This window comes from Jaculus jaculus, chromosome 5 (genome assembly GCF_020740685.1).
Source record: "Jaculus jaculus isolate mJacJac1 chromosome 5, mJacJac1.mat.Y.cur, whole genome shotgun sequence".
Lineage (NCBI taxonomy): Eukaryota > Metazoa > Chordata > Mammalia > Rodentia > Dipodidae > Jaculus > Jaculus jaculus.
Window position 1 is genome coordinate 123,720,189 of NC_059106.1, and position 17,375 is coordinate 123,737,563.

The following is a 17,375-nucleotide window of genomic DNA, read 5'->3' on the forward strand; positions in this document are numbered from 1 at the left end:
TGCCCAGGGAGATGCATTCTTATATTATTAACTACACCTTCAGCATGTGGGTTACCCATGAAGCCTTGATGTATACTTTCAAAACCTGATGCAGAAGGAATTTTCTGAAATCACTACCATACTAGAAATTCAAAGTAAAGACAACATTGACTTTGCAAAACTGCTGTCTTTCTAATTCAGTTGCTAATGTTTAGCTATTGTTAATAGCTTTCTTTGTATTTTATTTATTTTTTAATTTTTTTATTAATTAGTTTTGGATTCAGCAAATACAGTCAGTTTGGTACCATTATTAGGTTTATCCGTGACCTAGCCCTTCCCGTGACCCTTCCTTGTTGAGGTATATGGGTCATGCATTGTGCAGTTAGCCCACAGTTATGGGTAAGATAACTATCTTTGCATATAATGACCCAACATGTGGCTCTGACATTCTTTCTTCCCCCTCTACCTCAAAATTTCCCTGAGCCATGTTGGGTTCATTTTTGATCTACTTCAGTGATGAGGTATTGGGGGCCTTTGGGTCTCTGGATGTCTGATTTGGTAGGAGTTGAGTTTTCTCTGTGTTGATCTCCTTCACCCTTGTGCTGGTACACAGTTCACCAAGAAAACAGCACCCTTGCTTTTTTTTGCCAATTTTTCTTAGTTTCAGCCAGGGCTCTTTTGAGGTATGATGGGGTGGCTCTCTCCTTAGGATCTACATCTATCTGAAAAAGAGAAGCACATTCTCCAATGGAGAGTAAGTTAGCACCAGGACAAATGAGATAACCCTTACTTTTGTTTTTTATAGAGAATTTAATAGGTATAGGCCCTCTTGTAGCCCACAATTGATGGTAGCTTGATGATGGATAATGGGCTATGTTTGGGTATGGTTCTGACTTGTTTCCCAGCTCCAGCTATGGGTCCCATACCACTGAGGGGATCAGTTATCCGAATCAAGAGCAGTTGGTTCCCCACCATGGCTGTGTGCCATTATTGCACTTGCGTGGGCATCACACCAGGTTATTTGCTGCTAAGTAGGTTAGACCATGAGTTTCTTGGACAGATATTGGTCATTTTCCCCCAGTATCCCATGTAGCACCTTCTGGCACTAGATGCACTGACTGTCTGGGGACTGACTCTCTTCCAGCTTGTAGCCATGCCATGTCTTCAGCAGTAGGGTCTTACCACTAACCTTTGGTGGGTCATCAAGTACTCAGACAGAAATCTGTCTTTCTTTTAGGAACCTTGTAGGTCTCTCTGATCAAACACTCATTGTGGATGACACATGCTAGTACTGGGAGTTACTGGTCAGTGCCTACTAAGAAAAGGAAGAAAAAGATAACTAATATAAAAGAGATAGAGAGAAGGGGGGGAGAGAGAGGCTGTAGAAGATTAAGATCAGTCTTTATCATACCCCCTCCAGGGTGTTGTGGCACAGGTGTTCCCTCTAAGGGCCTGGTGAAGGTTTAGCCATTTGGTCTGTCTTTTAGGATGTAGAATTTTATGGTACCATTGCTGTTTGGGTCTAGATTTTTGTTTCCCACCCCCTCCATATTACTCTTATTCCTTCATCCCTTGATTCCTTGTTTGTTTTATTTCTATATTTATTACTATCTTGGCATCATTCTATCATTCTTCTTTTTCTGTTTTCTTCTTTTTTCAATCCCCACTTCTTCCCTCCCTCCCTACTTCCTTCCTTAGTGACTTTATAAGACAATTTTGACTTACAGACCATCTAGTTAACCTCTGGTAGCCAGACCAGTGACAACCAAAAGTATGTTGTGGTGGTTTGAATCAGGTGTTCCCCAGAAACTTACATGTTCTCCCCAAGTGGGGCCTTGCTGGAGGAGGTGTGTTGTTGTGGGAAGGCTTAGGGTTGTGATAGCCAGCTCCTGCTTGTTAATGATCTGCTGGCTCTCCTGCTGCTCTTTTCCACCTTCTATGGCAAGAAAGTGATGTCCAGCCTCTGTTCATGCCAGGCTGTCCCTTGCCATCATGAAATTTCCCCTCAAGGTTATAAGCTTATTCCTCGAATAAGCTTCTGGTCAGATGTTTTTTCCCAGGAACAAGAATGTAACTGGAACATGGATTGCCCAAGCCACAGATAACTTTGTTGATTCAATCTCAATTACGTGTCTGACCATAAGACCTGTCAGAGCTATCCAATTACTTGGGCCTCATATGTGCCTGAAAGTATGTTAGGTATGCCTATAGTGGGTTGGAAAAATACTCTGTAATGTTGGGAAAGTGTTGTTCACTTTTGATCTGTTGTAAAGATCTAAGATAAATAATATTTGTGATGGTAAATCTTAATTAGCATTTGAATGGATTGAGAATGCCTAACAGATTAGAATATCACATTTTTATCCCTATCTCTTTTGCTCTCTTCACCAGCAAATAAATAAATGAAAACATAAATGTTATAAAAGCCATTTTTATGCTACAAAAGAACAAAGAATAACTTAGCTATTGATGAATCAGATACCACTTTGGAGAAATTATCATCAGCATCAAAATGCTAGAGAATGGAGATGACAATGTGGAAGAAAATGTCACTAGCTAGCATAGTGTCTTGTTTGAAATGTGACATAACTATCATTTTTGTAAATGATCATTTTCTGGAAAGAAAAGAAACACAGCTATTTATGACTTCAGAACACAGTGTGTGAAAAAAAATTAAAAGACCTTGGAAACATCAATAAAATAAACACCTATGTTCAAATCCCAAAGACTGTATTTTCTGGGACTAGGTTTCCTCGCCAAAAGTCAAGAAACTATCAAAATATTCACAGTAGTATAGCTATGAAAGTAACCCAAACAGTGAAATGATAAAAGTTTTATCTGAAAAGTGTTACAAAGCATAAATACTTTGAACTGCTGATTTTCACAAGACTGTTTGTGTTTTGTCTATTTTCCTAAAACCACAAACTCCTTAAGGAGTTTAGCATTTATCTCTCTACCACCTATGTGCAACATGGCTGATAACTCTATTGAAGGCTGTACAATGTTTGTAAGGCCAATGCCTAATGCTTAGTTGTTGCTGTTATCAGTTCCATAAAGCAAGTATTGAACTAGACACTTTGGTTCAAAGAAACAATGACAGAAAGACTAGTGCTATGTCTAAGGCCACATGGAAAACCATAATTGAATATTATCAGAGGTATTTCCTGACTAGCTTAGCAATGACTGTCCTGATGATGGATGTTGTCTTGGGTATATAATGTCCCTCACGGGCTCATGTGTTGAAGTTTGGTCCTCATCTGATGATGCTGCTGAGATCTAATTGGATCACAAGGGCACTGGAAATGAGTTACTCCATGGATGATGATTTCATCCTGAATGAGCTTTTAGGAGGTTGGTCCTAGTTGGAGTAAGTAGGTCACTATTGTGTGATGGTTAATGCTAATTGCCAAACTGACAGTATCTAAAATTCCCTAGGACACAAATCTCTGGACATGGCTGTGAGTGAGTTTCTAGATTAGGTAAATTGAGGTAGGGAAGATCTACCCCACTCTAATGGGCTATAGATCCTCAAAATGTAACCTAAATTAAATCTTTACTTTTTTAAACTGCTTCTTGTCAGGTTTTTTTTTTTGGTCACAGCAACATGGACAATAACTAATACATGGGATATACCATTGAAGGTTATATTTCACCTCTATTATATCTGGCCCTTTCCACCTAGCAACAAGGAAGTCAGCTGCCCATGAACTGAAACCATGAGCCAAAATAAACATTTCATCCATTACACAGTTTCTCTTAGGTATGTTTCACTGCAATGACAAGTGTAAGGAACAAGGCGGGCCTAGTTCAGCAGGTGAAGCTCTTTGGTCCACACAGTTCCCAGAAGGAGGAGGCTATGAGGAGAGGAGGAAGGCTGGCCCTAGCTACCTCTCTGAGGCAGGATTTGTCCTCAGCTGTGCACTGGAAATGGTTATGCAGAGCAATTTTCTAGAAGTGGCCAAGGGTACCAGCTGGTGTGAAAAAGCCTGTCCATGTACATATCCGTCAGGGGGAGGGGATAGGGAAGGAGCTGTAGAGAAGCAGGTTAGACCAGAGATGAAGGTATGTGGGAACTCATGGTGACAGCTACTCAGGCTGGGGACTGGGAATTCGATCAAGATGACAGTTCTAGTGTGCTCCCTGCATGACATGATAGAAGCTACCTGGGAGAATGGATAAGGACTGGTAGTAGGGCCTCTTAGCAAATGTAGAATGAGGGTAATGTTTGACCTGCTCATGATACATGCAGATGAAAAGATGAGCCTAGAAGCTTAGAAAGCATCTTGAAATTTTTTTCATGTGAACTTGTCAGTTTAAGAGTAAACAAATGACAAAATGTGAAAATCATTTTAAAAAATCTTTAGTGAACATGTATATGCAGTCAACGCTCAGGCCAGTTATGACCACTGCCGGTGTCCAGAGGCTCACTCAGCTCCTCCCAGCCACATCCATCCCTGAGTGATGTTTTTGTGTTGCTGGCTTAAATCCTACCTTAATTCCACTGAACTGCCCCCTGCATTTAAGGAAACACTATAAGGTAGAGAAAGATGTCTTCCTTCTCGGCTAGGGGGACCACAAGGCAGGTCTGGGTTTGAGGCACAGATGGGCTATTCATTAACTGTCACTTGAAGAATGCAACTCTTTCTCCCCAAATTCCAATTTTCTTCATCAGTGATGTAGGAGTGAAATGTTGCAGCCAGCACTGAAAGAAATCATATTAAAGTACATATCTTCTCCAGACCGAGTGCTACTTCAGTACTGGTTGGGTGAACATTCACACAAAGCAAAGAGTAATGACTGGGGTGACTTTAAGAGAGCGGGGGAGCCAGCTTCACTTGGGTGCCACTGAGGGAGGATGGGTCAGGAAGAAGGGAAAACAGAAGACCTGGGTGTTGGGATACCTCAATCAGATCACCTTCTTTCCTAGAACTCAGGGTCCTCTCTCACGACATTGATCAAACTCTATAATACATTTTCTAACTAAAAATGTAATACAGAGACACTATGAATCTAAAATTAACCTACTTGAAAAAAAAAACAGAATTAAAATAAATGATGATTGTGATGCTTGGTAATGCATGCAAATTTAAATTCAGTTGGGAAGAGAAATTAGGATGTAGGAAGAATTCAAGATCATCTCATCTCAGGACATTGTTCATATTTCAAAGCTCACATAAGGGTAGAATCATATTCTTCACAACATGAGGCATTAACACCGAATGTGGGGTCAATGATAATAGACAAGCAGAGTGACTTAATCTGGGGGGAGGCATTGTGTGTCTTGGTATCAGAGGTCAAACTGAGACAGGAGATATCAGAGTTGGAGAAAATGACACAAGCCCTGAGCTTGTGTGCCCAGTGGTCTGATGAGAAAGAGTGTAAATCCATGACCTCGTCAGTCACCAAGTAACTTTAGACTTATTTGCAAACCATCCAGAAATCACTGAGATGGCATTGACATACAAATAGTTATTTTACAATGATTTTCTTAAAAAAGAAAAAAAGAAACAATGTGATATGATCTAGCAATCTCACAAGAGGAATGTGTACAAATGATATAAAATAAGAATGTTGATGGGCTGCCTGACTCCCAGGCTCACTGCAATAACAATAGCTAAAATATGAAAATAAACCCATGTCTATGAACAATGATTGGGTAAAGGTAAAGTGCTATATGTGGACAATGGTATCCTACTCACCCTAATGAAAGAAATTGTGTTATTTGTGATGAAATGGATGAGCCTCAAAAATAGCATGGTAGGGTTGGAGAGATGGCTTAGTAGTTACGCCCTTGCCTGTGAAGCCTAAGGACCCCAGTTCAAGGCTTGATTCCAAAGGACCCATGTTAGCCAGATGCACAAGGGGCGCATGCATCTGGAGGTCCTTTGCAGTGGCTAGAGGCCCTGGCGTGACCATTCTCTATCTATCTATCAGCCTCTTTCTCTCTCTGTCTGTTGCTCTCAAATAAATAAATAAATAAAAATTAACAAAAAACCATCATGGTAGGTGAAAGAAAGCAGGCACAGAAAGATAAATACATCATGATCTTACTTACATATACAATGTAAAAAAAAAAGGCATAGGAATAAAAATTGAATGATATATACATGCATTAAAACACCATTTGGTATATCATAAATTCCTACCTAATTCACTTATCAATTAAAAATATAGGAAATTGAATTAACATTCATAGCCAATAAGTTATTTAAAATGATCAACTCTTTTTAAAAAATATTCTTGGGTGGAGAGATGGCTTAGCAGTTAAGGTGCTTGTCTGCAAAGCCTAAGGACTCAGGTTTGATTCTCTCTGTCCAATGTAAGCTAGATGCACAAGGTGGCACATGCATCTGGAGTTCGTTTGCAGTGCCTAGAGGCCCTGACACACCTATTCGGTCTCTCTTTCTCTCCCTTTGCCTCTAATAAGAAAATAAAAATAAGTATTAAAAGCATTCTGAAATCAAACATAATGTGTTATAAGCAAATTCCTATGATGCATGTTGTTGTCAAGAGCCTTTCATTGGGACTGCTAAATTAAATTCTCTCTCCTGCCCCTTGCCCTAAAGTGTACTAGTATCTGCATTAATTTTAATGCCATTCTCAGTAGGGACAAATTGAAAAAGAAATATGATAGATTTAATGTGGTATTATTCTGAAAAGAACAAAATAAAACCTGTTCCTAGGGAGAGAGATGTTTTTATTCTTGCAATAAATTCTAAGATGAATTTATCCCAAGGGCCCTCCAGACCTATGACAATAATTCTGTTCTCCTGCTTTCTCAGTGTCCTGTATGGCTTGCTTCTTCTGAAGATTACTTTTTAATTTAACTATTTTTATTTATTTATTTATTTCCAAGAAGAGAGGGAAAAATGGGAGAGACAGAATACATGCTCCAGGGATTCACTGCTACAAATATGCCAATTGTATGTGCAACTTTGTGCACGTGGCTTGATATGGATACTAGGTAATCAAACCTGGGCCAGCAGGCTTTGCAAACAAACACCTTTAATCACTATACCATCTGCCAGCTCTGAAAGCTGTTTTATAAAAACTTATTATTAGAATATATCAATTATGCAAACATGTGACATACTTAGATCATATCTTCCTCTTATAATCCTCTCGTGTCTAAAGATTTACACCTGTTCTCTCCTTCTTCCTCTTCCTCTTCCTTTTTCTCTTTTAGAATATTTTCCTTTGAGACAGGGTCTCTAAGTTGTCTAGGTTTGCCTCAAACGTATTTCATAGCCCAAGTTGGCCTTAAAATTTCTATAATCCTCTTGCAACATCCTCCCAAGTTCTGGGATTACAGGGAAGTACCCTTGCATGAAGTTTAATGTGTAAACTTTCTTAAAGCACACATACTTGACAATCTTTGCAGGGTCCACTCACTCACAGAGACATTTGGTGCTCTGTGGAAACATCAAGCCTATCAAGGTTGGGCCCTGAACACTGGAAAGTGAATGGAAGGTGGTTCGTGCCTTTCCTGTGTCCAGAACCCCATGGAGGAACAGCAAAGATGTACAAGTGCCTTTTACAGGCATAACTCAACTCCATAAGGGACCCACAGGAGACAAAGCCACACAAAGCATTTGTCTAATTCCTTTGTTTTTGGTTTACTTTATTAAGTTTTTGGAATATGGATCCTATTTCCAAGCAGAGATACTATCCATAGAGAGCCTGAAAAGGGAAAGAAAATAGCAAGAGGCCAGGCCCCTGCTACCCAACAGCTCAGCTGGTTCCTCAGGCCATCCACCCATTAGCAGGAAGGTGGGGTTGAAGGGAACCTAAAGCTGATGTGGGCTTCTCAAGAGTGAGATGCAGAAAGATAAAATCTCTTAACCAATAGTGAAGGATTAAAGAAGTGAGGAGACAGCCAGTTAAACCAGAGAAAGACCTTCACCCACCTTCCACCCACCCAGAACAATGTTAAACAGAGGCCAGGGAGCCAAGCTCACCACTGCAGTAAAGCATCTTGATGAGTGATTGCTATTGCCTTCCATCCCAGACCTCCACTAAAACAACAGCATCAAAGCAAACAAGTGGATTCCATGAATTAATGTCTTCCTTTGGTCAGAACCAGAGGTTTGGGTTTTGTTTAGCATCCTAGCAGGGATGTGCTAATTATATCATTTACAACCCAGGTGCTTTGTTTCCCTCCATACTTAATAAGTAACCATCCCATAAACTTCTGAGGATTATGTGAGATCTGCACAGCTATAACACTTAGCACCCTTTGTTTTTCTTAATCTTATGATCATGCTTTTACACAGCAGGAGATTTCTAATCTTTATGTCTTCGGGAAGTTTTGTTGCTTCTCTTAATTAAAAATATATTGATTGTAGCGGTCTGGGGAGATAGCTCAGTCAGTAAGTGCTGGCTTTACAAGCACGAGGACCTGAGTTCTACACATAGAAAGCATGTAAGCTGGGCATGGTGGTATGTGCCTGAAATCCCAGCACTGGGAGGCAGAAACAGTAGGATCCCTGGAGCTTAGTGACCAGTATTAGAGATGTAGGCCAAGAAGAGACCCTGTCAAAGGAGGTGGACAACATGCCTAAGAATGATACTTAAGATTGTCTTCTTCCCTGTATCATGAACACACACACACACACGAAGGTGTATTCGCACACACGTGAACACATAACCACATCTGTATAAACGTATCCTCACATACAAACATGCACACACGTACATACACACAAAGGTATATTCACACACAACCACACCTGCATGAACACATCACCACATATGAACATGCACATACACACCCACACACGTATTCACACACATCTGAACAGAAAACCACACCTGCATAAACACATTGTCACATACAAACATGCACATACACACACACATACACATACATACATACATACAAACAAAGAAGTTTGCTTTTCAACTTTTTTTCTGACTTTTAGCCTTCAAACCCATATTTTCAAGGCTGAAACCCATACAAGACAATGGAGGGGAACTGAGCTACGCAATCCTTCTGGAATCCTGATAAATCACAACACTGCCATCCCTAAGCTGTGTTACCTTGAATACATTACTTGGGCCTTCTGAGTATTGATTAATCCATAAAACAGAATTCAAATGCAGTATCCCCTATTTTAGAGTAAGACCATACTGCATGGATCGATTTGAATCCATGCCAACAGCAAGCTGCTCTCAGAATAGCCCAGAGTGTGCTTTTGCTTCAGCTCCCATGCATATCGAAACAGCCGGTTAGTGATCTGTGAGGGAAGCGGAAGAGTGCTTTCACGAGGGAGCTCCTGCGTGGCGCGCTGCCCGGCTTCCCCTCTGCTTATGCATAACTCCAGGCTTATATTGATATCTGCACGCATATGTTGGCTCAGCTCTTCCTTTCCAGGCGATAGATGGCTTCAACTGAAGCTGCCAGTGCAATATTTTGAAAATAGACATCCATTTCTAGAAGAAAAAAGATCCAAATAAGACTTTTTTTTCTTTTTTCCATTGAAAATCATTGTAATATCTATCATTCATATCAACATGACTTCTGAAGCGATTGAGTATGCTACTTTAGTAAACAGCCACCCAATGGTACAGAGGACACTAGGACATGACATTGACATCTGTAGTTCACACTTGAAAAACCACAGAAACAAGTTATAAAAAAAATCTCTCTTGGAATAAGGAGATGGCTCAGTAGTTAAGAGTGCTTGCCATTTAAGCAAGAGGGCCTCTTGGGCCACAGATACCTGCCTAGTTAGGTTAGCCAGAACCCACATAAAAAACTGAATATGGCCATGCATGTCTGTGACTCCAGGTTTCAGGGAGTAGAGACTGGAGAATCACTGGGGTTTGATGATGCACAGCAAGATTGAGGGAGCAGCCTTGTCTCAAGTAAATGTATGGATGAGTGATAAGAGAAGAAAACCTGACAACGTTCTCCTCTGACCTCAGCACACACACATGTGAGGCATGTGCACTTACACATATACATGCATATACCACACATCCCACAGACCACACCACACACATATGCATGTACATTTCAAAAACACATAATATTTTAAGTTTGTGAATTTGTACTGAATCACATTCACATACCTAAAAGTGTTTTGAGTGCAACTCTATGGGTTATTCTAATCTGTACAAAGAAGAGACAGGAATACCCTGGATCAAACTTTCCATTCTTTCTCTTAGCCTGGTGCTACAGGATAAATTGTGCCCTTCAAACCCAAAGGTCTAGTGCCGATCCCTAGGACTTTAGGTATGAACTTACTTGGGAAAAGGGACATTGCAAATAGAAATTGTTAAAACTAATGAGGTCAATGTAGAGTTGAATGGCCGAGGTCCTTATATGTCACGGAACTTGGGAGATCTGCACACAGGGAGAACACCACATGAAGATGAAGGCAGTAATGGAGGTCACAAGTATGTAAGCATAGAACAATCGAGACTCCCAAGCATTCTGCTCTTTTCACCAGCTCATTTACCTTCCTGGATGCCCTGTGCATGCAGATGTCTTCTCTCTGTCTCAGAGCCCTGGAAAGTTTGCCTGATCTCTGCCACCCTGCACCTGGGTCCTGGGGTAGGTTCCTCTCAGAGCTCAGAGACAGGCTAGAGTTCTCCTCCCCCCTCACCCCCCATCCCTGCGGGGAGCTTAGCCTTCTTCCAGTCTCTGCTCAACTCTCACTGTTGGCCCCACCTTTTCCATGCTCAATTAATCTTCAAATAACATTTGTAATACACTAACACACATTGCAACCTACATTTCATTATGTTTGTTTTCAGTTACTCTTTGGCATCCCCCTAAAATTTAAACTCCAGAATGTCAGGAATCTTTTCCTTATTGCTCATTGATGTTTCCCTCAGATGTAGAATATAATGGTGCTGACAACATATCAAGCTCTTAATATATTTTTTTTCATGAAAGAATATAAACATATTCTTTTTTTTTTAATTTTTATTTATTTATTTGAGAGCGACAGACACAGAGAGAAGGACAGAGAGAGGGAGAGAGAGAGAATGGGCGCGCCAGGGCTTCCAGCCTCTGCAAACGAACTCCAGACGCGTGCGCCCCCTTGTGCATCTGGCTAACGTGGGACCTGGGGAACCGAGCCTCGAACCGGGGTCCTTAGGCTTCACAGGCAAGCGCTTAACCGCTAAGCCATCTCTCCAGCCCTATAAACATATTCTTAAACATATTTATTTGAATACTTCCAGTGCTACTAAGGAATTTATTGTTCTGCAATTTTGAGATACTGTGTCATACAAAGGTCCAGAGACTGAGGGATCTCTTGACTATGGTGAGCTTAGGTTTTGATCAGATGAGCCAAGTTACAACCCAGAATGCAGTGCCCATTGAAGTAGAGTATGGATACAAAAAAGTGATTCTTAATGTTTAGCTTATGACAATTTCTTTTGTGTCATTTGCAATTCATGGTCATATCTCTTTAGCACATGATATCCTCACTATGTTGACAAAACATTTAAATAGATGGATGTGATTACTAGACAATAAAGTGCCCATTATTCAATCACACGTGGCTATTTAAATTAAAACTAACTACCAGTGATGCAACCTTCAAGTGAATTTCCTACCATATCACCAGCTTCATTTTAATGGACACATGTGGCCAGCAATCATCAGAGCTGACAGAGAGGATACAGAGCAACCCCAATCACCATATACAGAAGCTCTTATGGTATATGGCTCACAACCTGGATGTTTAGCATCATGAAATGGAGGCATCCAAATAATGTCGCATGACACACCAGATGCAAAGTGGATAGAGTCTGAGACGGTGTCTTTCCTTTCTTCCAGAATGACACACTAGCTTTGTGCACACCAAGGAAAGGTCTTTACATGATCCTGTTGGTTGCCTAGATTCTGGAATTTCTCAATCCATAGAAAAGAGAAGTAATGTTAACAAATAGACCACAGTCTGACCTGCCAGTGAGCCCAGGAGTAATACAGGTAGCTCAGGATGACTGACATGAAGTCTGTGCGAAGCAGGGCTTGTAAATAGCTTTGAAGAGAAAGTGGCCCAACTTGACTGCTTCATGGCTGGGTGCTATAGCTAATGCATGGGTCCTTGCTACTTGGCATGCTGTATATTAACCTTTTCATCTGTTTACTGTTGTTGTTGAATTAATTCATCATTCAGTGAAGCACTGAACACATCAAACTGCAAACCAACAAAAGATGAATAAAAGCCTAGTACTTTCTCTATGTAGGCACTGCTACTCTCTTGTAATAATAAGCTCTAACATTTCAGGAGGTCTCCACTTCAAGCCTTCTTTTCATTTGAGTATACCTGTTTGAAATAAGTCAAGGTGAAGACTGACATTCCACAGAGCCATTCAGGGACTTTGGTTGGTACACAAAGTAGGATATTTTGACCAGTGTCCTACAAGGTCATCAAGCTTCTAAAACAGATATGGAAGAAGTCATTCAATTCTTAGTCATCTCAGCCTGAGAGTAGTGGCAGGAATCAAGTTTTTTTTTTTTTTTTTTTTAAGGCATTGACAATGAACTATCATACGATCCAGTTCCTAGTTAGAGAAATGGGATGGAATACATACAGCATGTGATAATCACCAACTTTGTGTGCTAACCCATATCATGTAGGACAAAGATAGACAGTTTGAACTTCACCTACTACTGATTTTCAAGCAATAGGATTCACTCTTCAAATCATAAGACAAAATGGATCTACTGTGGTTGAAAGAAGTTCACAAAAAGATCCAGAGCCTTTCCACGTCAACACACCTCATGCAAGGAATCCAGGAATCCTCAAAGCATAGAGTGTACCTGCCACTGTAGCAGCCTCTAGGGAGACCTTGGAGTGCCCAGAGCAGGGAAGTGATGGGACCAGTTTTCCTGTAGAAAGATAAAAGTTTGGCAGCAGTAAGGTGAGCATTAGATAGCAGGAGTGGAGTGTGTGTGTCAAGAAGAGAGTAAGGGCTGGAGAGATGGCTTAGCGGTTAAGCGCTTGCCTGTGAAGTCTAAGACCTCAGTTCGAGGCTTGATTCCCCAGGACCCATGTTAGCCAGATGCACAAGGGAGCGCACACATCTGGAATTCGTCTGCAGTAGCTGGAGGCCTTGGCATGCCCATTCTCTCTCTCTCTCTGCCTCTTTCTCTGTCTGTCGCTCTCAAATGAATAAATAAAAATAAACCAAAAAAATTTTTTTAAAAAAAGACTTCTTTAAAAAAAATTTCTTAAAAAAAAAAAAAAAGAATAGAGTCAGGGCCTCCCTCAGATGCTGCTTGAGCCCCTCCAATGAGACATGATGAAAACCTGAATCAGACAGTGAGTTGAGGGTCCATGTTTGCCCAGTTTCTTCCAGTTCAAAATTCTGAATCTGTTTCTTCATGTGATCTACTTTCACCTTTATATAGTTTGAACTAGTCCAGGTTTCCTTTTAATACTAATATAGATCTGACAGGAGTCAAAAACCTGTTTCTATAAATGAGAGGGACTATTTTATGTGTGCTGTTCATTGGTTCTCTGCGGCAACCACGTAAGTCTGTTTATGTGGAGCAAAAGCCACCACAGACAATATGCAAACAAATGGTTGTGTTCCAATAAAATCTTATTTATAAACAGTGAAATTTGAATTTCTTGTAAGTCCCACATGTCATGAAACAAAATTCTATTTTTTAAAGATTTACTTATCTCTTTAATATTTTATTCATTTATTTGAGAGAGAAAGAGAAAAAAAAGAGCATACCAGGGCCTCTAGCCACTGCAAACAAACTCCAGATATATGCACCACCTTGTGCATCTGGCTTCCATGGGTACTGGGGAATTGAAGCAGGATCTGTAGGCTTCTCAGGCAAGTGCCTTAACCACTAAGCTATCTCTTCAGCCTCTTCTATTTGTTTTTGATCAATTAAAATGTAAAAAATCAAAAACAATGTGAAAAAATTCTCTCTCTGTCACTCTCTCTCATATATATATATATATATATATATATATATATATATATATATACATACATACATATATATATATATATATATATATATATATATATATGAGTTCACAATTTATATAAAAATGGGCTATAGGTTTGTTTTAGTGTGTATTATGCAGATTCCTGGTCCATTATACTGAATGACTACACTATTACTAAGAGGATTAATATTCATGAAGGTAGTTTCTTTATCTGAAATGGATACATTGTGATGAAACAACAATAAAGATATGAAACTAAAGTTTTCCATCAAATACACAGAAACCTTGAAAATCTCACTGGAAGTCACTGTTGATTTAGTCAGTGCTGGCCTATGTTAGTTTTGTATCACCTCCAGGCACCATTTAGAACTAGCCCACACAATTACAGCAAGCATAGCCAAGGAGATCCAGGCCGGGGGGTCTGGGGGCTCTGGACTCCTTGGGTCTCTAATAGAAAGCTGGGAATAAAGATGTTCTCCCTTGGGCACCACCACTGCAGAGGCCAGCAGCTCACTGTGAGAACTCCCACAGTCATTGAACTGAAGGAAAGTTTGGCCTTTTTAAGGCAAAGAAAAGAAAACAATTTTGTAAAACTTCTCCTTATCAGAAGTTATCCTATCCCTAAAAGTTTCCAACTGAATAAACACTCCACACCAACAAAAACAGCAGATGAAATGTCTGTTCTTAAAGTGATCTCTTCCCAACTTTTAAAGCAATGCATAGTTATTTTAGATAATTTGAAAAATGACCTTAAGGTATAATCATGAGAACAAAAGCCCAGAAATGACCATTATAAACCAGGGCCATTGCTTTGACAGAATGGGATCAAACTACATCTCTGTATTGATAGTCAGATATTTCTTTCTCTTGACATTATACTTAGAATATTCCCCCATGTCATTATAAAATCTTATATATTTTATTTTTCATTGATCATATGATTGTACGCAGAACCTTCTATTTAATTAAATGGTGAAAAGCACCTTATTTGGTGATTGATCATACTTTCAGTCAACAGTATTAGCTTCCTAATGTCACAGACTGGCCTAGAATCTAGTCTTGAGGACTCAATCTGTTCATGTCAAGGAAATCCTATGGCCAAATGGTGTTTCAAGCCCCTGTGAAGCTGAGATGAATCCAGGCAAGCCTATCCTCCCTGGAACTGTGAGCCAGTGAAAGAAACAGGCAGGTGAGCCCACACCAAATACACTGTCATGTGGTATGATAAATGAGGCTCAATAGTACAAGGAAGAAACATATGTATTATGAGGAAAGAAGATAAAAGCCATGAAAAATTTCTTAGATCAAATGCTTAGTTTGAGTGGCATTATCATAGCAGATGATTTAGTTCTGGTCCAAAGAACCTAGATACAGTCCATGTTATGACCAATAAATGTCACTCACCCATAAATCCTGCTGGGTTTCTACTTTCAAGGAGGGATTAGCATTGGAAATTGGTGGCTTTACCAGATCAGTGGAGACATGCCTTTTCTAGTCAGAAGACAGGAAAGCAGCCTTATCCAGTGGAAAGCACTTTGGATCAGGAGTTGACTGGTTTTCCTTGTAGCATTCTCCAGCGCTCAGCTACTCTAAGGAAGCTAACAGGAAGTACCTCAAAGCTGACACTACAGTCCCCAGACATTCAGCGTGTCTAGTGCCAGAAGGTGCTACATGGGCGACTGGGGGAAATAACCAATATCTGTCCAAGCAACTCATGTACTTAGCAACAAATAACCTGTTGTGATGCCCACACAAGTGCAATAGTGGCACACAGCCATGGTGGGGAACCAACTGCTCTTGATTTGGCTAACTGATCCCCTCAGTGGTGTGGGACCCATAGCTGGAGCTGGGAAACAAGTCAGAACCATATCCAAACATAAGCCTACTCTCCAATATCAAGCTACCATCAACCATGGGATATAAGAGGGCCTACACATATTAAACTCTCTATTAAAAAAGAAAGGGTTATCTCATTTGTCCTGGTGCTAACTCACTCTCTATTGGAGATTCTGCTTCTCTTTTTCAGATAGATGCAGATCCTAAGAGAGAGTCACCCCATCATACCACAAAAAGGCCCCAACTGAAACTAAGGAAAATTGGCAAAACAAACAAGGGTGCTGTTTTCCTGTTGAACTGTATACCAGCACAAAGGGGAAGAAAACCAACACAGAGAAAAATCAACTCCTACCAAATCAGAGAGCCAGAGCTTCAGAGGCCTCCAACACCTCATCACTGAAGCAGACCAAAAATGAACCCGACATAGCTCAGGGAAATTTTGTGGAAGAGGGGACGGAAAGAATGTCAGAGCCACATGTTGGGTCATGATATGCAGAGACATTTATCGTACCAATAACTGTGGGCTAACTCCACAAGGCATGACCCATATACATCAACAAGGAGGGGCCACTGGGGAGGGGGTAGGTCACGGATAAGCCCAATAATGGTACCAAACTGCCCGTATTTGCTGAATAGAAAACTAATTTAAAAAAAAAAAGCTGACACTAGATTTTCTCCTCATACTGGAGGTAATAGATTCACAGCTAGTGTTCTCAGACTAGACTCTCCTCAGAGAAGGAGCCTCACAGTCCAGTTGTCCTTATCTGGATTCCCTGCTGAGACATGTTTGTTATCCTTTTTTTTTTTTTCTGTTTTGGTTTTTCGAGGTAGGGTCTCACACTGGCCCAGGCTGACCTGGAATTCACTATGGTACCTGAGGCTGGCCTTGAACTCAGGACAATCCTCCTACCTCTGCCTCCCGAGTGCTGGGATTAAAGGTGTGCGCCACCACATCCGGTTATGTTTGTTATCCTTGCTGCCTTAATCAAAGGTGTTACCAAACCTTAGACACTGGGCACACTGCACCTTCTCAGGGGATACAGGAGACATCCTATCCCACCATACTGTTCATCCACATCTCTTCTATTTTGTAATTCTCTGGCTAAGTTTTTTACTCTAATAGCAATCAAGTTTATAATATTTGTTCTGAAAATGTGAATTTCTTCTAGTGGGTTTGATAAATTAGGGAACAACTTGAGCACAAAGTGAATATATATTTGCATAAACATAGTTTGTGTTCCAGAAAGGCATGCAGCTGACCTGATCTTCATAACAATATGCAAAACAGATCCTTTTATTGGTTCATAAGCGTGATGATTGGGTGTTCACGCTCTTGCATGGTGTGTGCCTACCACTAAACCTTGTTACGCTCTGGCACATAACCCGTCTGACATTAAAAAAAAAAAAAGAATATGCAAAACAGCAGAGCATGGTGATGCACATCTTTATTTTTTTAAAATATTTTTTTTGTTTATTTTTATTTATTTATTTGAGAGCGACAGACAGAGCGAGAAAGAGACAGAGAAAGACAGAGAGAATGGGCGCGCCAGGGCCTCCAGTCACTGCAAACGAACTCCAGATGCGTGCGCCCCCTTGTGCATCTGGCTAACGTGGGTCCTGGGGAGT

At 40.5% G+C, this 17,375-nt stretch overlaps 1 non-coding gene across 1 annotated transcript; it reads left to right on the top strand.

Annotated features, from left to right (window-relative positions):
- Nucleotides 1-17,037: 17,037 nt before the first annotated feature.
- LOC123461382 lies at nucleotides 17,038-17,142 on the top strand. Its single transcript, XR_006637662.1, has one exon. It is a non-coding gene; the product is annotated as a small nucleolar RNA U13 (small nucleolar RNA).
- The last annotated feature ends 233 nt before the right edge of the window (nucleotides 17,143-17,375 follow it).